Raw genomic sequence first — 23,090 nt, 5'->3', positions numbered from 1 at the left:
TATTCCAGAGTCTGGGGAGTCTCTGGGTCAGGAACCTATCCCTCCAGCATGTTTTGTTCATTGTGATGACAAGGTTTAGATCCCTGGAGTGTGTGGCTCTGAGGGATTGGGATTTCTTTAAGTGTAGCATGTCCAACAGCTCTGGGTTTGACATGGTCTTGTATGTTAAACAGAGATCACCTCTGAGTAGATATGTGACAGAGTATAGATGGAGTATTTTTAGACAGTCAGCATAGAGCATCTGCTTTAGGCTTGTGATTCTTTTAGTGAGGCATTTCTGTTGCCTTTCCAGTTGTTGCAGATGTCTTGAGAGGTACATACCAAACGGGGCGCTGTATTCTATAATGGCTCTAATGAGGGATGAGTGCAGTGGGACAATGACCTCCTTTTTTTCTGGATGAAAAGCCCTTAGTGATGATTATCTCTCAGTGGGAGATAATGCCACAGTGGAACCCTTTCTCCACTGTAGTGCAATCTCAGAGTTGGTATGTAATATTGGCAAGGCATGTGGGTTACACAGGGGGCTGCCCCCCAGGCAGATTTTATGTTCTTTCAAATCTTTGTAATTCAAACTACAGTGTATTTCAATCTTTGTTATTCAAACTGTTTTACTGTCTCATATATATGAGATATATCAGAAGACTGAAAAGTCACAATCTCGAATTTCATAAGACTGAAGCCCAAAATCCTGAAAACTCAAAATCCTGAATCCCAAAAGACTCAAAGCACACAGGATACAAATAATGACAATATTCCAGTACAAGGACACACACAAACACATACAAGACAAAGTGTAGCAGTTTTCACCAGGTATGAGCAGGGGGGCAAGGTGTCCTGCACCCCACACACCCCCTGCTACTTAAATATATCTACTCCGAGATCGCACTCCACAAAAAAAAAAAAAATGGCAAACATACCATCACGTTTCATGACTGCCTATTGTAACCTTAGTAATGTTACCTTTTAACTTGCTATACTACAGCGTGACTCATGATAGTATAGTGAAGTGCAATGTCGGAGTTGATATATTTAAGTAGCAGGGGGTGTGGTGGGTGTAGTGGGGCTTGCCCCCCTACTTATACTTGGTGGAAAGTAATATGGTTTGTGTTGTTTACAGTCAGTATATGTATCCTGTGTGTTTTCAGTCTTTTGGGATTCAGGATTTTGAGGTTTCAGGATTTTGGGCTTTAGTCTTATGAAATTTGAGATTGTGACTTTTCAGTCTTTTGAAGCGAATCTATCTATATATATATATATATATATATATATATATATATATATATATGTATATTTATTCACGCGCACACACACACACACACACACACACACACACACACACACACACACACACACACATACACATTACAACATTACATTGAAAAGTTGTTTCATCAACATATAGACCAAACTTTACAAGTGAGCATTTTGTACAGGCTTTTCCTGAGTGAGATCATGGTACAGTGGGGAGTGAGAAATTTCCTCTTTCCCCAATGTAGTGCAATCTTGTTGTTGGTATATATATTTAGCATGGGGTGTGGGGTGCAACACAACATGCTTCACTGGAAAAATATATTCATTTATCTTTTGTTAATTGGGTTAGTCCCACTTGGCTAGTGGCTTCTTTTCAAGAAAGACACAAGGTCGTATTTTTACTACTACGTGAAATTCGGTTAGGACATCATGGAACTTTTTCTACTCTTTTGAGTAAGTGAAGTGGGATCTTTACCATCCACCTGAGCTAACACCAACATGGGACCTCAGTTTAACATCTCATCCAAAATGCAACATACTTAGAACTACAACCCTCCATAATGTTATACTGCATTATCCAGCCACCTGGAGTGGGCGTAGAACCCACAACTTTCTGGTCTTCCATCATCAAAGGTGAGAGTGTTACCTGTTGTGCCATTGCCACTAACTGAAAAAATAATAGTTATCACAAAAAGTTTGACTGCGTGATGGAATAGTTCTGCATTGGTAAGCACTGCTGCCTCCTATTGTCTGATTCTCCATTTTATTTTCCAGCTTGAGTAACCTCTTTGTGGGGTCGGCATGTGCTGTCAGTGTCCTCATGGGTTTTTGTCAGATGCTGTGATTTTCTTCCACATACACAGAAAAAACAACTGGTCAGGAAGTGACTATACCAAAATCAAAGATACAAGGAACAATTTTATTGAATAACATTCAGCAAATTGTGTTCATAGGTGTTAAAAACAAAATAATATAGGACGCTTCCATCCAAAGCTAATAATGGACTTAATCAGAACTGATACAGTGTTTGACATCAATCATTAAATAGTGTGGCCACATATGTACGTTTTGTCAACATTGGTCGGAGCTAACTTAAGATACCTAAATAATCTCTTCACATATTAGTTCTGGATGTGCTGCTCAAGGCAGAAAGACAGTATTACTTCTGAAGGAATTTTTCATTGCCAGTGCATGTAAAGCAAGATTTTTTGCATTAATATTACAAGACTCATTTGAAGGAGATAGTCATTTGATGCCATTTATTTTTATGGAGTTCTAATTAGTTAATGAGTCTTCCCATTTGACCACTGTTTGTTATAATTTAATGTTCTCCATTATTATTTTCTCTGCTGCCATTGGATAATTTGGTGAAATGCCAGAATTCAGTATCTGGTTCTTCTTTCCTTTTTTATTGCAAATGCATAAGTGTTACAAAAGAACCATTCTGTAAACATCATTAATTTGATCAAACTAATTGCTATGGCCATTTACATATGTCATTAAGGACAGTCCAATTTGTATTATGCAATAATTTAGAATGGAAGGCTTTTTTAAACACTATACTAGATTATATATTATGGTATTTTGTCATATAGAATTGAATATAATATTTAATTTAAAAACACATTGAAGTCTTGTTGTTTGGTGGTGCACTTACAATTCCTGATCTAAAGTACAAGGATTTATATATGACAATACTAAACAGAAAGCTTAAAATATAGTTTTGCCTCATATTGTATTGAATGCTAGTCCCATTTGCTGCTGAGTTTCTTCACCAGAACTCTGTAACATTATTTTAATGAAAAGTTTGGTAAGCATTTTTCTAATTAATAACTAATCAGAAGTAGATTTTTAGCTACAGTATTTAAGATGACTCACAGGACAAATGTTAAACCATGATTTATAACAAAGCAGTTAACCTCTGTGATTGCTAAGGGCTGTGACCTCAAGATGGTGCTATGTATCAGTGTCTTAGCATTATTTGGTATATTGTATGGTAGAGGACAGGGGCTTGCTTTCACTGTTCTGTCCTTCCATTTTTGTTTTCCACTTCCTTTGATTACTGTCCAAAGCACTAGTGCAAGTTAATGTATGAAAGGCATTATAATGATATATTTTGTTTCAAACTATAAAAAGTTGAGCCAACTAAACTGAACTGAGTACTCCTGATGTCAGTTCTATAAACTGTAGTCACCGATCATTAAAATATCAAAACTGTGTACATACTGGTGTATGCTAACACAGAGGTCATAAAGCTCATGAAAGCATGAACTTGTTCTTTCAAAAATCCAGTGCTTTCTCATACTTCAAGATTATGCCAACCAGGAGTTCATATTTTTAGAAATCAGAGATGAGATGTGTGTGTGTGTGTGTGTGTGTGTGTGTGTGTGTGTGTGTGTGTGTGTGTGTGTGTGTGTGTGTGTGTTTAGAGGGATTTCTACAGTGGTGGTGCATGACAGCATGCTTAACCACCCAACAGAAAACCACATCAGCTTCTGTCATTCCTGCAGCAGAAATGAACTAAATTTTGCTTTGCAAAGAAATAGTGGGGAGTTGATGCTCTGTGTACAACTCTACAACTCTTTAATCCATACAAAAACTACACAAGGATTCATTATGTTTTTGTATGATGGCTGCAACTTGTGGGCTGTATATTATCAGCATTATCAATATACTGCAGTTGATATGTAGCGGAGTAGTATAGTAAAAGTAATGTCTTTCGGCTTTTCCTTGTTAGGCGTTGCCACAGCGGAACTCTGGTCCGCTCATGATCGGCAGTGGTTTTTTACGGTGCCGAGTTGCCAGCCCGACACCCAACCTTCAAGGAAGGCACATCCATTCACACAAGCACCTACCTGCATGTCTTTAAATGTCACTCGACCGCGGAGAGGACTTGCAGACGCCACACAGAAGGCGCTCCAGCCGAGAATCGAATGAGAGAACTTTTTGCTGTGAGGCAACAACACTAACCGCTACACCACTGCAGCCAGTTATGTAGCAGAGTAGTGTTATGACTTCAAATAATAATTATTTATGAACTATGTAAAGGCAAATAGATGCCAGAAGAAAGTAATAAACTATAGAGAATACTGAGCTGCAAAGAAAATTACTAAGAAAATACAGCATGCTTATGTTAATGTATAGAGTTAATAAATATGTTGTAATAGTCCATTGTAAGGCTTTACAGAGCTATCAGTTTGGTTTATTTTATAATTTTTATTTTTAGTATAGAATCACGTTTTTGAAGGTGTACATATAATACACACGCATACGTGTACATAAAATTGTATCTACTTTATCCCTTAAACATACAAGTTATTCAAATAATAGATGATTGATGCATGGTTATAATTTTTTTAAAAATTTGAATTAAATTAATATCCTTAAGAGATACAGTTTGCTAAAATATACAAGCCTGAAGAACCACTGCTGTAAGCAAATATTACCTTCCGTTAACAAAGTGCAAAAGATAAAACTTGAAATGAAACCTTTCAAGCTGCTATTTTGATGTGACTGCCTTCTGAGCTTCTGATGAATTTGGACTGGGATTTATCCTGACTCAAATTCTTTTATTCCTGTTGCACAACCTATTGATAGGGATACTATTTAATATGACTAAAACTGCTTATTGTGGAGGAACATTCATTATCAGGGTATCAGCTAGAATCCATTTCAATAAAGCTTTACTTATTTAAGCATAAGCGGATTATCAAACTGTTTATCCTTCAGGTGATATACATAAGTTCTTTTAGGTATATATAAATGTTTTATCTATGTATTTATCTATGTACCTATACATACATATATATATGTTATATATACATACATATATATATATATATATATATATATACTATATATATATATATATATATATATATATATATATATATATATAGGTTCATAGGTACTAGGCTAGCTGCCCTTGTTATACTGGCCTTACCTATCCCATTGTCGATAAGAATGAGAATAAGTGGGATCATATCATAGATAATTTAAGGACCCCCTTGCATGGGATAAAGCATCTATGACCTGTTTCTGTCCATTAGTAGCACAAGGTGCATGGATGTTTTATGTGCTGTTCCATAGCAGTAGTATCCTCTGCAAGATACACCTGTCATTCCAAACCATTCTGTTGATATTGCAGAAGAAATTTAGATCCCTAGACGTAATATTTCTGATGCCATTTGACTTGCTGATATGCTGTAAATCCATCAATAATGGGTTGGAGAATGTCTTGTATGTCAGACACAGGTTACCCCTTAAGAGTCTGTAGGATATTGAATATAGTGACAGAGCTTTGAGTGGGTCCATGTAGGACATGTTGTATAGGCCCTATCCTTTTACTAAGGTATGTGGGCATTTCATTTGTTGAATGTGTTTGGACAGATACATGCCAAAGGGGCCATTATATTCAATGACTGGCCTAATGACGGCTGAGTAAAGCGTAACAATGACATCCCTAGATCTAGACTCAGTTCTTCTGTTTATAAGCTGTACAATATAGAAGGACTTTTTTACAACAGTAGACACATGTTGGTCAAACGTTTGGTCATTGTCCGCATAATTTCCCAAATCTTGAACAACTGGGTCAACTCTTAGGGGGGGGGGGGCATTGTCACTGTGGTTGTTCCGTGGGATAGCTGACTTCCCAAAGGATATAATAATGCATTTTATTGCATTTAGTTTCAGTCCATGATTTTGGCACCAGTTATTTATTTGGGACAAATCTTCCTGCATGATGGCTATGTCATTTGGGGATTCAGTTACTGCTCCAAGCTTGCAAATTTATTCAGCTAGAGCCCTTTGGTAATGGCTTTTACTTCAGAAAAGTAGATGCCAACAGGAGAAGTCGCTTCACAGAACCCTGAGCGACTCAGGTAACTGATGACTGGTGTCTTTGTGGAGATAACTTTCCCTTTTCTAATTATCTTATCTGTGATGATTATATGTGTGTGTGTGTGTGTGTGTGTGTGTGTGTGTGTATAAATATATATATATATATATATATATATATATATATATATATATATATATACACACATATATGTATGTATATATGTATAGCTCCCCTTCAAAACATCTAAAACTCATAAAACATTGAGACCATAACATCTAAAATCCATAACATCTAAAACCCATAATATTGAATTTCATAACATCCAAAATGTATAATATGTAATAGTGTATCATCAAATCTGTAAATGTTATAGTCTAATCTGTTAATCTTGTGGTGTCACTATGAGATGCTGTAGTTTTTGTTTAGTTATTATTTATATAGTGTAGGAATTTATACTATTTATATAGTGTTTATTTTGTCACTATGTGTTTTTTAGGCCATACTGGTGTACATTCTTTATGGTGATCGTGATACAGTCGGGTTAGGAAATTAACTTTTTCCTACTGTAGTGCGATCTCGGAGTTGGTATATTTAATTTACTGGGGGGTGTGGGGGTGCAGGGGGGGCTTGCCCCCTGCAGAAACATAGTAAAAAGTGTGTTTCTTAGCTGGTGTTGTTATATGTGGAGGGGATGTTATTTTCATGTGAATTATAGTCTTCAATGTTGAGCTGCATATTTTAGATGTTATGAAGGTCAATGTTATGGGTTTTAGATGTTTTGAGTTTTAGATGTTATAGTTTTAATTTTATGATTTTAGATGTTATGGGTTTTAGATGTTTTGAAGGGGATCCATATATATATCTTTATATATATATATATATATATATATATATATGTGTGTGTGTGTGTGTATATTTATATAGATATGTGTGCATGTATGTATAACTATACACAGTTTATTAAATGATGTTTTTCAACTGAACTGTATGTAGTCATATGTGTGTGTGTGTGTGTGTGTGTGTGTGTGTGTGTGTGTGTGTATATATATATATATATATATATATATATATATATATATATATATATATATATATATAAATAAAACAACACACTTTAGTTGAAAAAAAATCACTAAATAAAATTGTTGTGCAGAAAAGGCTCTATCACCCCCCACATCCCCTTTACTTTTTAGAACAAATACTGAAGTCACACCAATTAGAAGAAAGCAAGTCCTGTAATGCTAAGACTATATTGTCAAAAAAGTGGACTTGCGTACATGAAGTCTGAGATGGCTGTTTCACAGATTATATCCTTTTCTCTGACATATGGCAAGCCCAGAGTTAGTATATATAAGTTTAGATGTGTGTGCAGTGGTTCTTGTCACCCTTGCAGGAAAGAAATTTTTAGTAGAATAGCAATATTCAATACTCGCTCCTGTCCTTTCGACATTTTAGCAGGTAGATAGGAAACTCTCAGTCAAAAATTAAAAAAAAAAGTTTTCAGTGAAATTTGGTGCTTGCATCTCATGACATCACTGAATGAGCAATAATAGCTGTACCATGATGTCCCTTCATGGCATATGCACACACACACACACACACACACACACACACACACACACACACACACACACACACACACACACACACACACACACACACACACACACACACACACACACACACACACACACACATTCAGTTGGCAGACTAACTTCAGCCAATTCCATGAGGCACCCAAACATCATGAGTTACTTCTTGCCTAAGGGGGGATATGCAGGATAGGCCAGTGGAGAATTTGTGCACATCCAGTTGTCTAAGTTAATCTTGGATGTAGCAAGGTACTACTCTGCTTGTTATGTAGGTGTCATTTATTTCGTTGGTGGCTATAGAGGTATGTGTGTGTGTGTGTGTGTGTGTGTGTGTGTGTGTGTGTGTGTATATGTAGAAAGATTGCTACATACATAGAAAGATGGATAGATTCATTACTGTGTAAAAGTGATGTTTTAATCTGTGCCATTAAAGAAAATCAATTCTGTTTGACTAGGACTGCTTTCATTGAGTACAAAATTAGCTGCAAGATTCATTAAATGCTTCTAATGTTGTGATATGCTATAGCTAAATTATGTTCTCTCGACTATAGTATAACAGTGGGTGTTCACTGTGACTTTTCCTAGGCTCAACCATGCTCACATCTTAGGCTAATGAGGAGATTGAGGATGCTGGTGCAGCATTATACTGCTGCCGCCAAGGAGTTTTCCATAACCCCCACCACCCCTGTGCAGACTTCTGAACTGCGCAATGGCTATTCTTGGGAAATGCATGTGAGATTCCATGCATGCACTATATCCTAATAAAGTGGTATATCTCTTATGGCATGGAGAACACCAGGCTGTTAATGCTACTGTTGCAGCAAGCCTCCATACTCCCCCACCTGATCCCTCAATCACCCATGCTGCTGGTCAAACACAGGTTTTCTGGGGTATAGTCAGGGGTTTATGCTTCTGAACCACTGGGTTAGGCTACGGTGATGTAGCCTTTTTGAGAGTTGGTCTCTGCAATGTACTTTTTTGATCAGCTTTAATGTTTGATAATATGTGATATACTTCTTTAAAGATAACTTAGAGAGTCAAGGCATACTTGGAAGAAGGATCAAAGACAAAATCAAGCCCTTGGATCTCTAAGCAGGAGATCAAATTTGTCAGAATTTCTGACCAAGCAGTTTGCATTGAAATATGCAATTTAAATAATATCAGTGTGTGTTGTACACCATTATATATAAACATTACTCAGCCTTATTTCTGCTTTTCTTACCAACAGGGGTGAGACTTTTTTAAATAAAGTTTTTTTAAGGGAGATCATTAATTTAAAAAAGAAATGCGTTCAGATAGTTGCACAAGAATAAATCCCATGTCTTTCTCTAATGCTGTAGATGCAGCACAAATCCTGTCAAAACTGGTGGTTACTGACTAATCCCAATGTAGAAATAACCATACTTTTTATTGTCTGACCTTCCCTAACTCTGGATAGTTCTGAAATTAACAACAGTTCTAGCTATGCTGATAAGTCAGATGTGCATGACACAGCAGTACTATAGCCATGCCTCTCAACTATCCATATTTTTGCATAATGTCCAAGTTTTGCCTCATATTTTTAGTCTGTACCTCATAAAAGTTGTGGGTTTATAGCAAACTATTGAACACGGAAATCAGTAAATAATATTGGACATTTGAGCTTCAGATTTCCTACGCTTCAGAAAACGCTTGCTGGATTGGAGCGTTTGTCAGTTCATGCTTATTTAAAATCAGGACAACATCCTGTATTGTGCACTTTACTAGCAATAGCTGCAAAGGTAATAACTATGAATTGGAAAAGTGAATCTTCTCCAAATTTCAGAGAGTTTATTAACTTAGCCACTATTGTATGCCAAAGACAAGTAAATATCATTAGCATAAGATCATATATGAAAAAAATAAAATGTAGATATTGGAAAAATGTAGAAGCATTTCTAGAAAAATACAACTAGTGGTTAACTGGGTTAAAGATGAGAAAATAAGAAAAATATTAGATGTTAAGTTGTCTATCTCGCCTTCATTCTTGCTGGATGGGTTCGGAGCCAACCTCGGCTCCGACTCGGCCACTCTAAAGCTCGAGAGTTGGTTCCACCGGCTCGAGGCTCCCCTTATATCCCACAATGCTAGGCGAGAGTTACCTCAGATCTCGTTTGCCGCTACAGCTTCGAGGTTGGTTATTCTACCGGTTCCTGGTAAGTTTTAGCTTTTTCTATAAAAAGTTACTCTTGTTTCCCCTTTTTTTAGTTTAATTATTCCTAAATTAGTGTAGTTCATTAAACTCTATCCCCGAACCTATTTTCTTCCCGTTTCTTGTCAAAAGAACTTTTAGTTCTTCCCTTGGGCCTTAGGCCTTCCCTTCCCTAGGGAGTGTTTGTGTAGTGTACTACTGCTTATTGTACCTTTTTTTTTTTTTTTAGTATATTTTTACTACAATTGTGTTTTTTGACAGGGTATAACTGGTGTGTTTGAGTGTGTGTTTGTGTTCACCAGTTAGGCTATGTCTAAAGAAGCAAAGGTCTCCGGATTCAAGAAGTGTGATGCGTGCTGTCAGAAAATGTCTCTGACAGACGCTCACACTTCTTGTGTCTATTGTCTGGGGCCTTTGCACCTGCAGGACTCCTGTGCTGTCTGCCATGGCTTCAGCCCCAGGGTCCTGCAGGAAAGAAAAAACAAGCTCATTTTGAGAGGCTTGTTGAAGCCTGAGGATTCCCTGTCTGTCTCAACAGGGAAGCCCTCCAAGGCATCGAGGTCTTCGGCTCCGGCTTCTGAGCCGAGACCTCAGGTTGTTCAACCTTTGCCTTTATCGGCTCCGGCTGGAGCCGATAAGACTCAGTCCACAGTTTCTGTGGCTCCCTCGGCCGGAGCCGAGGTTATCGAGGTACCCGTGTCGGCTCCGACAAGATCTTGAGCCGACAACCAGAAAGAGGTCTAGGTCACCTTCTCTTGGCTCCGTTCATTCGGCTCCAGGTTCTCCCCTGCTGTCTGAACGGAGCCAAAGGTCTCATTCCTCTAGGTCATCGAGGTTGTCCGATCATGACCTTCAGAGGGTGGTGAGTCGACTACTCAAGTCTGAGGCACTGGCCCAGATGCTTCAGAGCCCGACTCATCAGTCGGTGCCTATCCCGGTCCATCAACTCCTTCCTCCTTCGACTCTCTTGAGCTCGGAGCCGGGTCGTGTCGGAACCGAGACTGTGGTCACCTCGGAGCCGAGACAATTGTCTTCGGCTCCGTCGTCGGCTCCGTTTTCTTCCATGGAGGAATCTCGGCGCCGGACTTCCCTCGTCGGCTCCGAGGGGGTGAGTGGCATCGGACCCTTGTCCGACCCCCCTCTCCCTCTCGGTGCTTCGGCGCTGGTGAGTTCGGCTCCGACATCGGCCTCGGAGCCATCACTGTCGGTGCCGAGGGGGGTCTTTAGCTCCTCGGAGCGGGGACCTCTGGCTCTGCCTGACAGGGGTGCTTTCGAGGTCATGCGGAGTGTGTTAGAGCCTGGCTCTACTCCACAGTCGGCTCCGCCAGCCCCTCCCTCTATGCTGCCTCAGGGTAAGTCGACTCACTCCCTCATCCCGGACCGCAGAGAGCCAACTCCTCAGGAGCCCCCTGTGGGATTTCATCCTCTTCCGTGGCCTTTTCTGTTTTGGCTGAAGAGCCCCTCGAAGAGGAAGTGCAAGAGGAAGCACATTGACTCACCTGAGTCTATCACGTCCGACACAGATCTGGATGATTCTGAGGGTTCCCCCCGTTCCCCTTCTGAAGATGTCTCTTTTGCAGACATTCTGGAGATCCTTAAACAGAGGGGAAATTGGCCAGCCCTCAACCCTTCGGAGGACGAATCTGTGTATCTTGAGGCGTTTGGCTCTCGCCCTTCCACCTCCTGGGTGTCCCCTTCGACCCCCTCATGCAGGTGGTTGCTAAAAAGGCATGGACGGCTCCTGATTCAGTGGACCCCACTCCCAGGAGACCCTCCAAATTCATCACAGCTCCAGCAGACAAGGAATTTTTATCAAAAGGAGTCTCTGTGGATGCTATGGTGGTAGCTGCCGCCACAAAGAAGGAACTGGCTGATCCTTCAGTGCCTGTCCATCCACCTAACAAGGAATCTAGGTCCATGGATAGGTACGGAAGCGGATGTTCTCCTCAGCGACATTTACTATGCTCGCTGAATTACCTGCGCCATTTGACTCGTCTTCAAAGCGAGTTGATGAAAGAAGCGCGTGACATGCTAAAGGCCCCTACAGCTGCGGGTTTCAAGAAAAATGAACACGCAGCTGGCTATCCTTAATTCTATTTCCAACTCCTCCATGCGCGTTCTCTCTTATGCGGCCGATGGAGCGGGCAGTGCCGGAGGAACAGGGGTAGCCTTACGTAGACACGCCTGGATGCGGCTATGCAATTTTATGAACCTTTCAAGACGTCTTTCACAAACTCCCCTTTTGATGGATCATCCCTTTTTGGTCCACAAGTGAAAGAAACCCTGACTAGGTGCGAGACGGATGGCAAGACCCTTTCTGCCGTCGGAGTCCGTTTTTCCACTCCTTCTAGGCCTTACCCCAAAGGCCAGAAGCCGGGAAAGATGTGGTTCCGTAAACAATCTCAAGGGACTTCGCCTGACGCACAGAGTCGGTTCCCCGCCAGAGGCAGAGGGGGGAACAACAATGGTAGACGTCGCCCTAGAGGCAGAGGGGGTCCGCAAAACCAGGGCAATCGAGAAACGTCTTCCGATAAGCCCTTTCAGCATCCCTGAGGTGTTGCCCGACTGCCCATCTTCGGAGGCAGTCGGGGGAAGATTGTCACTGTACCCAGAAGCCTGGCTATCCTTGACACAAGACAAATGGGTACAGTCCATCATTTCGAAGGTTATTCTATTCCCTTTCTTCGTTTTCCAAGTCAGTCAAAAAAATCCCTTCCAGATGTTCCACCCGCTCAAAGGGATATAGCAGCTTTGGAAATTTCAAAACTGCTTGCAAAAGAGCTATTCAGCCAGTGCCAGCAGACCAACTAGGATCCGAATCTACTCAAGGTTCTTTTTAGTTCCAAAGAAAACAGGGGACTGGAGACCAATTTTGGATCTCAGTATCTTGAACAGATCGGTCAAGAAAACAAGATTTCGGATGGTCACGCTGCAATCCATTCTTCCCCTGTTGGGAAAAGGAAACTGGATGTGCTCTATAGACCTTCAGGACGCGTACTATCACATAAAATGAACAGGCGCTCCAGAAGATTCCTCCGCTTCAGGCTGGGAACCAGTCATTTTCAATTCAGGGCCCTGCCCTTTGGTCTCACCACTGCCCCGGTGTTTACCAAATGCATGGCAGTGGTATCTTCTCATCTGAGACGACAAGGATTCCAGGTGTTTCCATATTTGGAGGACTGGCTCCCCACAGCTCCCACCAAGCATCTCCTTTGATGGCCAGAGATTACACTTTTCGCTCTGTCAAGAACTGGGTATCTCAATAAATTGCGAAAAGTCTGTTTTGTCGCCTTGTCGTACTATTACCTACATAGGCAAATTTAGATACTGTAAACATGTCTGCAACACTAACGAACCAAAGGATATCAGACATTCAAAATTGGTGTCTCTTCTTCTCAACAACAACAGAGCCAAGGCCAGGTTAGTTCTAAAAGTGTTGGGAATCATGGCAGCGCCATACCTCTCCTCCCATTGGCCAGATACCACATGCGGATCCTTCAGTGGATGCTTTTTCTCAATGGTCATACCAGGAACTTCCAATGTCTCACACCATTATGATCACGCAAGCGTGCAAAAGCATCTCATGTGGTGGATGTCTTCCCCCCAGCTCCTGTTGGGGAGACCATTTGTTCCACCTCCTCCGGTTGCTACTCTGACAACGGATGCCTCCCTGATTGGGTGGGGGGGGGCATTATCAGGGCAGGACAGTCCAGGGCACATGGCAACCAAACGAATGCCACTTGCACATAAATGTTCTGGAGATGAGAGCAGTGCTTTTAGCGTTGCAAGCCCTTCAAGACTCTCTTCCCTTGGGAACGATTGCAATCCAGACAGACAATATGTCTGTAGTGTGGTACATCAACAAACAAGGCGGAACCAGATCATACCCCCTGTGTCGAGAAGCACTCAGACTGTGGCAATGGGCGAGTTCTTCTCAGCGTTTTCTGATAGCAACGCACATCCCGGAAGTCCAATCACATTGCGGACAAGTTGAGCAGAGCTATTCTCATGCCTCACGAGTGGTCTCTGAAAGACTCTGTAGTGAGAGAGATATTTCTCAAGTGGGGTCAGCCTTGCTGCGATCTTTTGCTACTCCCCAAAACAGCAAGTGCAGAGAGTACTTCACTCTATTCCCTTTACCAGGCCAACCCAGCAGAGACGCTAGTCCAAGTTTGGCCCGGGACTTCTATATGCATTTCCTCCTTTCCCACTGATCTCTCAAGTAATACAGAAAGCTATCGCTCAGAAGGCCTCATTGATCCTCATTGCTCCTTACTGGCCTCGACAAGTGTGGTTCCCCTTTCTACATCGATTTCTTTTGAGCGACCGTGGAATCTGGACCTAGTTCCAGATCTTTTGATCCATCAGTCGGGTCAGTTTCATCGCTCCCTCCCCTCTCTGAACCTCACTGCTTGGTTCCTCCACTTCCAACCGTAGCCAGGCTTCCTCAATTATCTCACTCTGTTAGAGATATTTTGATAGCTTCCCATAAATCTTCCACTCGAAGATTTATTTGAGTAAGTGGAAACGCTTCTCATATTGGGCACAAGGAAAGGACATAGATCCTTTCACCGCTCCCATCCAACTAGTCCTTGATTTTCTAGCTGAACTCTTCCATGCAGGTTCATCTCCATCTACTCTTAAGGTTCAATTGGCAGCTATTTCTAATTTCCATGTGGGTATTTCTGAATCTGCCCTAATGTCCCACAAACTCTGCAAAGCCTTTTTGAAAGGAGTTTTTCTTCTCAGACCTCCTGTAAGAAATCCTCCTTCTCCTTGGGACCTAAATTTAGTTCTTGCTTCTTTGATTCTTTCCCCTTTCGAACCTGCAGCTTCATGTTCCTTAAAGTTATTATCATGGAAAACTCTCTTTCTGGTGGCTATCACATCAGCTAGAAGAATTTCAGAACTTCAAGCACTCAGTTGTCGTTCTCCTTACCTTGTGTTTCATAAGGACAGAGTTTCCTTACGAACTAACCCGTCCTTTTGCCTAAGGTGGTTTCAACATCAAATCTAAACCAATGCATTGACCTCCCTGTTTTTTCCGGAGTATTCAAATAGGTCTGAACAAAAATTACACTACCTGGATGTTCATCGTCAATTAAGGTACTACTTGGACAGGACGAAACTATTCAGAAAATCTGATCAGCTGTTTGTCTCCTATGAAAGCAGAAAGGGACTTCCAGTTTCAAAGGTATCTTTATCCAGATGGCTAACATCTCTGATTACCCTTGTTTATGAGATTAGACACCAAAACTGCCTAATAAACCTAAAGCCCATTCCACCAGAGCTTTGGCTACTTCTCTAGCCTTCCAAGACAGACTGCCTATTGACACCATTTGTGCAGCGGCTACTTGGGCTACTCCTCACACTTTTATTTCCCATTATAAGTTGGATTTAGCTTCTAGGCATAGAGCTAATTTTGGTTCCACTGTTCTCAGGAGTCTGTTCCGTTAGGCCACCCGGGACAAGGTGCTAGGGACGCTGTCCCATCCAGCAAGAATGAAGGCGAGATAGACAACTTAACATATAGAAGTTATGTTCTTACCATAACGTTCCATGTTAGTTGTCTTCTTCGCCTTCTTCTTATGCCCCACCCTCCTTCCCCTGGCCTGGACAGACCTAGAGGAGTTGTGATCGTGACCTCTCTTTCTACCACCTCTTTCTTAGCTATATGCTATTATGCATATTTCTTGTTTCAGGATGTAGGTCACCCTTCTTCTCCCTGTTGTTAGAGGTGGACTCTGTTATAGTTATTCTGTTTTATACTGTTACTATCATAAGCTGGGGTTAGCTTACAAACGAGATCTGAGGTAACTCTCGCCTAGCATTGTGGGATATAAGGGGAGCCTCGAGCCGGTGGAACCAACTCTCGAGCTTTAGAGTGGCCGAGTCGGAGCCGAGGTCGGCTCCGAACCCATCCAGCAAGAAGAAGGCGAGAAGAAGACAACTAACATGGAACGTTATGGTAAGAACATAACTTCTATTTTTTGTTTGTGTTAGTTTCCTGTTTGGCATATACTTCTCAAAAGTACAGACAAGCACAGAAGGGCTGTTGCTGACTAAGTTTGCGGATGACTACAAACTGGGTGCTATAATAGAGTCTCCGGCCGACATGGAGATCCTCCAGAAGGGCCTAATGAGACTGATACATGGTATCAAAGCCATGGTCTCAAGCTAAATGCAAAAAAGTGTGTAGTAATCCCCTTTGGAAAAAACAGAGTACCCGCAAACTACAACATAGGAGGTAATCCCCTGAAATCTGAAGAAGAAATAAGGGATCTAGGGACCCAAGTAGATAGTCAGCTTTCCTTTGATAACCATGTTGCCAAAGTGGTTAGAAAATCCTTCTATGTGACCCATCTGATCACGAAAGGGTTTGCATCAAGATCTAAGGATGTAATGGTGCCCCTCTACTCTTCCCTCATCAGACCCATTATTGAGTACAATGCACCAATTGGAATGTACCTGGCTAGACATCTCCAGCAGCTGGGGAGACCACAGAGGTACCTAACCAAGAGGATTACTGGCCTCAAACAGTTGCCCTATGCAGCACGATTGAAAAAGCTAAGACTGTTCTGTGTTGCATACTGTTTTCTCAGAGGTGATCTCTGTCTAACGTACAGAGCCATGTCCAACCCAGAATTGTTGAACATGCTCCATCTTAGCAAAACCAAATCTACTCAAGCTACATGCTCTAGGGATATAAACCTCAACACAACAATCAATAGAACATGCTGGAGGGATAGATTCCTTTCGCAGAGACTTCCCTTACTATGGAACAGGGTCCCGATCTACATAAGACTGAGCCCCTCACTATCACTCTTCAAGAGGAACCTTGATGAGTGGATGGGTAACAGAAAGTTCACACCGGGGATCACACCAACAGCACTACTAGATAGGGGCCAAGGGTACTAGCTGCTTGTACAAGGGTCTAGGGAACTACTAAAGGGGCGGTGAATACCGCACAACATGGCTGGGCTAATATATGCCTTCGGGCAGATAGCCCAGTACCAACCTATGAACCTATGAACACGATTTACCATTGTCCATTATTATTATAAATTTGTAAATACATTTGTTTATTCTTTTTTTCCTTTGATGCTTTATTGAAAAATAAAAATTAGTTAAATAAAGGAAACACATGCTAATGCAAAACCTGTTATTCTGTCAACTTTCTTAGTTTATAAAGTCAATATATAAAATCTTTTCCTGGTTTTGAGCCTTAGTCTCACCATTATTATTGGTTTTGTCTAGAATTCTTTTGCTAAGAGGTTGAGAGGTATGATTATAACATCTGCTACTGTGATGAAGCCATCAGATACACTGTTCATGAAAGCATACATTTTATGTTTATTATATCTGAAGAACATATGGGAAGAGGGTAATGATGATTATAATCCTGGCTTCCACCTCTGCTTGCATAAATAGTTGATAATAGACTTTATAACTGTGGGCTACTTCAAGAGTTTGTCGGAGTATAGACTGTACATGGTAGTATGGGGTTGGCAGAGCCTCTTCATGAAGTGTGTGGAAATATGTTTATTTTATAGGAATCATAGGAAAGACAGTGCAACTGTCTGTTTGTCTAAGCTATATTTAAAGGTCGATATGGAGTCATATTGCTTGACATGCAAACAGAGCTATTGCAGAACAAAGGGAAGCACTGGGTAATAAACCTATCTGTTCTTTAAGTTTTGTGTATTATCTGATGTAAATTGAGTTATCTTGTTTTACACTGTTTGATATATCAGGAAAGAAAATGTTATGGATTATAGGGTCCCAGAAGGCAAGATACATGGTGTTGATTCCACCCTTTCCTGCTAAGACTTAATTTATATGTAGCGCTTATGTTTTCAGTTTATCATCAGTTTTTCTGACAACACACAGTGCAGCTGATATGTTGGGTGTCAATGCCTTTGTTGTCAACAAACTGGTTTCTGCAAGATGCTCGTATATCCAGCTGGGACATATCCAGGTATTGTTTTTCATATGAACATTTTGCAATACACTGCTGCATTGCTTTATCAAAGCATGTTGATGGTGGTGTTGAAAGAGGTGTTTTTTGTGTGTCCTTAACTGTAGGAACCATAGACAGAATTAATGAAAAATACCAAAGAGTATGTTGAGCATTTAATGGGGAAAACAAGGAGTGAACAGCACGACAGACATGAGGCATTATACTGTTTAGTTACCTTCCTTTAACAAAGATATTGCTGGTGATCCAAGATAAACTGGTTGTTAATGAGTGTTCAGAGCAGGAGGCATAAAATTGCCAAAGCTTAGGTTAAGAAATGGGTCACAGTAGAGGCTAAGTAAGCTGATTTTAACAGCATCTTTTCAAAGCATGATCCAGGAGAAATACAAAATTCACCGAACATAAACTCACTAAGTTACAATTGTACGAAAGAGTTATAAACAAAAACATAACACCTAAGAACAAACAGATGTCCTTCATATTGGTCATAGGAATACTGCAACATCTAAAATGTTCTTTATTAGCCAACATTTATAGAGAACTATTCTACACAGAATGGCTTATGATTGTAAGGGAGATGGCCATCACAGATAGATATGGGGTGGAAATTGAAAGTCTAAGATGGAAAGGAGAAGGGGAGTAGGGCACTTAACAGGGCAGAATTAACAGTGACTCTGGAAAAGGACCTACACAGATAACTGTCAACCAAAACTAACCTGTATAGTTGCAGCTCAGTTATATCAAGATAATTCTAAAACACGGTTGAGATGAAAATGTTGGTGCTATATGAACATTTTGAGACCCTGGTTTCTTTGTAAAGATATTTTCCAATCTTAATTTTCTCTGTTATCATATCTGTTGTTACATAAGTTTATGTACTTAATGTAATATACCTTGACTGTAATTTCACAGTGTTTGGTCATCTCTGGCATAAGTATTATTTTTCTCATTTTCCTTTGGTTTGTAATGATATAAGTCCATTCACTGAAATGCAAACCATCACAAAAACAGGTCCCTATCAGGTCAGCAAAAAATCAGTTAATCGAATGGCATTTTCAGTGCAATTACATTGAACATGCCATTCGTTGAACTGTTAATACTGAGATTGCTGTACAGTGAGGATCAGGAAAATGGGTCTATATTATTTCTTCGACAGCTTAGGTTGTCGAATGCTCAGTGATCGACACCTAAGCAAAGTTTCAAAATCGCGAACGACCATATAAGCAAATTCTTTCATCGGGAAAGAATTTGTTTGGCCATTATCAGGGATTTGCCCTTTCCCCAATGTAGAGTGATCTCGGAGTTGGTATATTTAGTTAGGGAGGTGTGGGGGGCACTATATTTAGGTTGAAAAGTTAATTTTATTTCCAGATGGCCTAACAAATTCTTTCCCGATGAAAGAATTCGCTTATATGGCCGTTCGCGATTTTGAAACTTCGACGCTTAGATGTCGATCATTAAGCATTCGACAACCTAAGCTGTCGAAGAAATAATATAGACCTAGGAAATTTGCCCTTTCCCCACTGTAGTACAGTCTCGGTGTTGGTATATATAATTAATGGGGGGGGGGGTGTCCAGCCCTCCACGTGAGGGGAATTCGATGAATGCCATTTCCGATGAAATGCCATTCATTGAAGTGATATAGACCCCCCCAAATCTACAGTAAACAACAACTTTGAAAATGTAATGCAGGTATAAAACCTGCATATCTATGTCTTTAAAGACAACTGTAGGGCTTTATGACATCTGGAAATGTTTGATACAGATTTTTTTAATAACTGAGATATTGCAGTAGTTTGAAAACTGCTGCAGATAAAGTACTGACATGACATTTTGGGAGTTGGTACATCTGCTGCTTGACATTTGCTGTGCTTTATTAGTTTGATAAACAGGTCCAGTACTGTTGTGAAATGTTGGGATTGATACTTTAAGTATAACATGTGGCACAAGCAAATAAGTGACTCAGCTTTTCTGCTGTTATTAATATGATAAGCTGCAGCTGATTATCTAATATCTTATCCCAACCCCACCCCTAGCACATTTAAGGATAATCTTAGAACTCTCCCATGCACACCCAAAATAATTTTTACTGCACTACTTGTTTAGGAATTCTATTGCACTTTTTTGGCATGTCATACTTTTATTGAAATACTTTGGCAAATTTATAATGAGCCTGTCACCTTGCATCCTCAAATTATATCCCTGATTTTCAATGTTCCGATGCAGATCAGCAGAAGATAACCAGTATAACTGTCATTCTAAATTAGGAACATTAATAGGGACTCATGCTCCATTTTACTAAGGGCAAAAAAAAGTGCATTTTGTTACATGACATGTTACATGTTCAGCCTCAGATCACTGCTGCAGTAGCCTAAACTATTTGCATCCTTCTCCCTGCCGCCTGACAGCTTTTCAAAGCTTAAAGGTACCTTTCACTCACTCTAACTGTCAGAAGCAAGAACATATCTCCATATATAGAGACAGTGGGACAAACACGTCAGAGTTTTCTTTCCAACAAAATTCTGGAAGTTCTGTTAGACCCTTTTGCAGCTGAGATGCTTCACAGGTTTGATGAGAAGGAGAAGTTGATTCAAGGAGTGACCCACATTTTCCAGTTGTCTTTTTTAAGGCAAATAAACATTTTCCTTCTACCTCAGTTCCTTTTTCAAAAATTAATTCAATAACAAGGTGCCGATAAACAGGATTTCGAAAAAAAAAAAACATGTCAAGGAGGATCCAGAAAGAAAGGGAAACCTCACAAAACCAAGGACAGTCCACTAAGTCAAAAATACTCTTTGCCTCTTTAGCAGCCCCGCCCAGATTTGATAAACTCTCCTTCTCTATGAGTTTACATCTTCCTTTGTGGCACCAGATTGTTTTAGACAAATGGGTTCTAAAAGTAATTCAGCAGAGGTAGACTTGGCAATATAAGCCTCTCCCTCATTTTCAGTGTATTCCTCCTTGCCGAGTAAATCAAATTTCCCTGTTTCCTCCAGTTCTGCAACAGATCTTCTCTTAGGGAGTCATAGAACCTAAGCATGCCTGCCAGATTGACACAAAAGCTTAATTAATAGATTTTTCTCCTGACAAAGAGAGAAGGAACTTAGAAGCCTGTGCTAGACCAATCCTTTCTCAATCTTTTTAATGTCAAGAATCCAAAGTTCAAAATGATATCCCATCAGTCCTTGTTACCTCATGATACATATTATATTCCCATTTGTAAACATTTCAGACATTTCTTAAGAATTTCTTTATTTGGCTTACATTATCAGTTCTCTGTCTTTCCTTTTGGGTTATCTACTGCTCCAAGAGTATCCACAACGTATCTGGCTTCGGTAACTGCCTGTTGCAAAATTGGATGATTGTTTTATATTTGCAGACTCCTTTTCCAGTTGTTAATAGTGCTTGGCAAGTGTTCAGAATCTTTTGCTCAGTCTGTATTTTCAAGAGAACTTACAGAAATATAACCAAACGATGCACAGGAAAAATAATAAAAAAATAACACACCAAACAGCCAATACTTTACAGCAATAATCTCCTTTATCTTCACAAGACCTGGTACCTCGGCATTTCGCCTTCAAAGGATCACAATTCAATGCAGCACAATGGCAGTTTTTTATATGCATATTTGTGACAGACTATTGGAGCTTGAAACAAGGATGATTTTGAAGTTCAATACTTTAAAACCTTTCGGTCTTAATTTAGAATTAGGTATCTGATGAATCAATTAATACATCATTAAGTATTTTTGATATTTATATTATATGTTTATATGTTTATATTTTTATAAATGACATCATTAATATAATAAAATAATAAATGGTATAGTCAGAAATGTATATATATTTCATATAATTTTTATTTAGAAATTGTTGTGAGATTACTTTAAAAAACATATATATAAAAAATTTTTTTCCCTCCTTTTTTGGATTTAATCATATAATTAATTGATTGATTGATGTAATTAATGCATATAAAAAACTGCCATTGTGCTGCATTGAATTGTGATCCTTTGAAGGCGAAATGCCGAGGTACCAGGTCTTGTGAAGATAAAGGAGAACTTACAGAAATCTTTGGTCATTCCTTGTCACAGATTTTTTTTATTTTATTTACTTTATTTTATTTTACATTTGTTAACCAGGTTTGTCTGACTGGGCCCAGAGAACCCTTTTTCAGCAGAGACCCAAGGAGAAAAGCTCCAGGAAAGTAATTAAAAAATAAGAAAAAAAAAACTAACAATTCAAGTTGTAAGATACTTAAAAGTACAAAATCAGAGAAAGAGAAGTATACACCATGAATATTTACAATGCAAAATTACAGTATTTTGAGAATATAGTAGTAATATGTTTGAGAAATTTGGTTAGCATTAAGTTATATACAAGGAATAATGCCTAAAATAAAAACATATGTAATATACAACATCATGACATAGTACAGCAAAGTTGCGTTTAATAGCATAGGTACTAACTGCAGAGAGAGTAATATGTGTAGACAGTTTAGATAGCAGATACCGGGCAGATAAGTTGATTGTGAGAAGAAGAAAAATTCATTAGGTTATTTCCTGACAAGTAAAGATCCATGCATGATGGAAATTAATTTTTAGTTGCTTTTTGTTTTCCTTGGATGTCTGTTAGACTGTGACCTGGGAATGGATTTTCTTCTTCCAGGTAACATAGAGATGTTCCAATCAAAACTAGGTATCTGCTAGGAATTTCTCATGATTCTGTGGTATATGGTTTTTATGATTTTTATGATTCCCCTGGCCAGACCTCAGATTAAAATATCCAGTGGCATTTGTGGTCAGTCTGGGCATCTACACCCTTTATCTTTTCAGATCTTTATATTGCAGTTCATAAGGAGGGAGGCTCTCTGCTAGGTAGACCAGATTTCTTGCAATTCAGGTCTCCCTTTCTCCCCTCTACCTTTTCTGCAGTCTGTCACAATTGATGCTTCAGACCTCACATGAGAAGTAGTTTCCAAAGGTGTGAAAGTGCAAGGTCTGTGGATAAACTCAATAGGGAAAGCACAGACATGTCAGAGAAAGTTGACATTGATAACTGCTTTCAGAGCTCTAAATCATCCCTGTCTCCAAGACCATTAGCAATTTTCATAGACAGCACCACAGTGATGTGGTACATAAACAAATAGGAGATACCAGACTTTACCAGTTTTGCAGACCTGCAGTGATAGCTTTGTAGGTAGTAACTCAGTTCAGTTTGACTTCTCAGGCTTCATACATTCTGCCAGAGCAAATCTTTA

Source organism: Protopterus annectens, chromosome 11.part0 (assembly GCF_019279795.1).
Source record: "Protopterus annectens isolate FY-2018-M chromosome 11.part0, PAN1.0, whole genome shotgun sequence".
Lineage (NCBI taxonomy): Eukaryota > Metazoa > Chordata > Ceratodontiformes > Protopteridae > Protopterus > Protopterus annectens.
This window is presented reverse-complemented; position numbering follows the sequence as displayed.